This window comes from Diospyros lotus, chromosome 10, assembly GCF_014633365.1.
Source record: "Diospyros lotus cultivar Yz01 chromosome 10, ASM1463336v1, whole genome shotgun sequence".
NCBI lineage: Eukaryota > Viridiplantae > Streptophyta > Magnoliopsida > Ericales > Ebenaceae > Diospyros > Diospyros lotus.
Window position 1 is genome coordinate 13,168,006 of NC_068347.1, and position 2,391 is coordinate 13,170,396.

The 2,391-nt window shown below is 44.6% G+C and overlaps 1 non-coding gene across 1 annotated transcript; it reads right to left on the minus strand.

Annotated features, from left to right (window-relative positions):
• LOC127812405 (small nucleolar RNA R71) lies at window positions 1-105 on the minus strand. The gene has a single exon (XR_008025907.1). It is a non-coding gene; the product is annotated as a small nucleolar RNA R71 (small nucleolar RNA).
• Window positions 106-2,391: the final 2,286 nt, after the last annotated feature.

Sequence of the window (2,391 nt, forward strand, 5' to 3'; positions counted from 1 at the left end):
AATAAGGAAGGAAATTTGTGGTATAAGGCAGATGAGTGGTGAAACTCTACATGAGTATTGGGAGAGGTTCAAGAAGTTGTGTTCCAGCTGTCCTCACCATCAGATAAGTGACCAACTCCTAATTCAGTATCTCTATGAAGGTCTAATCCCCATGGACAGGTACTTGGTAGATGCTGCAAGTGGAGGAGCTTTGGCAGAGAAGACCCCAGCAGCTGCACAAGAGCTGATATCAAAGATGGCACAAAATGCCCAGCAATTTGGCACCAGAATTAACACTCCTACAAAAGCCATCAATGAAGTCAATGTGGCTGCCACTATGGACCAGCAAAGGATGGAAAACAAGCTTGAGGAATTGGCTTCCATGGTCAGGCAATTGGCATTAGAGAGAAAGCAACCCCAGCAGCAGCTTTGTGGCATTTGCTCCTTGCCATCCCATACAACAGATCAATGCCCACAGTTGCAAGAAAATAATGAATCTGTTGCTGGCATCTTCCCTGGTAGACCTTTCCAGCAGCACAATCCACCTTTCCAGCAGCATCCACAACACAAGTATGATCCATACTCAGCCACCTACAATCCAGGTTGGAGAGACCATCCAAACCTCAGATATGGCAGCCCTTCCAGTCAACATGTGAACCAGCAGCAGCCATACCACCAGAATCAACCATTTCAACAGAGGTTCCATCCTTCAATTTCAAGCAACCATGCTCCACCACCAAGGCAGAATCAAGCCATGCAACAAGCACCACCATTACCCAAGTCAGAACCTACCTTAGATGATCTTGTTAAGCAACTAGCAGCCAACACACTCCAATTCCAACAGAAAACAGAAACCACAATTCAAAATTTGGAGACCCAAATAGGCCAGCTAGCCACAAACATCAATGAGTTAAGGAGTCAAGGTTCGGGGCAGCTTCCTTCACAACCAGTTGCCAATCCAAGGGGTAATGTTAGTGCCATCATGCTTCGAAGTGGGAAAGAAGTGATCATCCCAACCCCTCCACCATCATCAAACATGGAGCAACATGTAGAGGAGCAGAATGTAGAGGGTAGCAAAGAGCAGCAACCCCCCTCAGTCCAAGAAGCCAAGCAACCAAACTCCAGCTATCAAGAACAAGGAGAGTCTTCCAACATCCAGCCCCTGCCATTCCCACATCGAGCAACACAAAACAAGAAAAGAGCAGAGGCCGAAGTGGATAAAGAGATTCTGGAAACATTCCAGAAAGTTGAAGTCAACATTCCCCTCCTTGAAGCCATCAGACAGATCCCCAAGTATGCAAAATTTCTCAAGGATTTGTGTACTCACAAGAGGAAGCTTATGGGGAATGAGAAGATCAACCTTGGGAGAAATGTCTCTGCCCTTATCCAACCTGCCATGCCAGCAAAGTGTAAAGATCCAGGGATGTTCTCCATTCCTTGTACTATAGGAGACATGCAATTTAGCAATGCTTTACTAGATTTAGGTGCATCCATTAATGTCATGCCTAACTCTATTTATGCTTCATTGCAGTGTGGTCCTTTGAAGCCAACAGGAGTGGTTGTCCAACTAGCCAATAGAAGTACTGCACACCCCACTGGAGTCCTAGAAGATGTGCTGGTTAAGGTTAAGGATTTAATCTTTCCAGCAGATTTTTATGTTTTGAATATGGAAGATAACAGCACACTTGAGCATGCACCCTTGATCCTAGGGAGACCATTCTTAAAAACTGCTAGAACTATTATCAATGTGCATGAGGGTACACTTTCCATGGAATTTGCTGGTAACACAATTAACTTCAAGATACTTGATGCCATGAAATTCCCTGCCGAGGATCATTCCACTTTTCAAGTAAATAGAGTTGACCTGTTAGTGAATGAAGCATGTTCTGAGTCTTCTGATTTAATTGATAAATTCCCCACTGTGCATGAGTTCCCAGATACGATTATTTGCACTAATTGTAGTGATGGAGAGAGTCAATGTGCTGCATGCTTAGAGATTGCTGAATTTTTGCATAGACATGAGTCTGATTTTGATGCTAACATTTCCCAAGTGGAAGATAGTGCTGCTAACCTTGTTGAGCAGGTTGATAGTGCCTTGGAGTTAGAGTTCCAGTCAAATAGGTCAGCCCCCTCTTTGCAGCAGCCACCCACCATTCAGTGCAAGCCTTTGCCTCAGCACCTCAAGTATGCATTCTTGGAGAAAGATGAGAAGCTGCCAGTCATCATTGCAAACAACTTGCAGCCTGACCAAGAGAGAAAGTTGCTGGATGTGCTGAAAAATAATAAGAAAGCAATTGGGTGGACTTTAGCGGACATAACTGGAATCAGCCCATCTGTTTGCATGCATCGTATCTTATTGGAGGAAGGAGCAAAACCAGCAAGGCAGCCTCAAAGAAGACTTAACCCAACCAT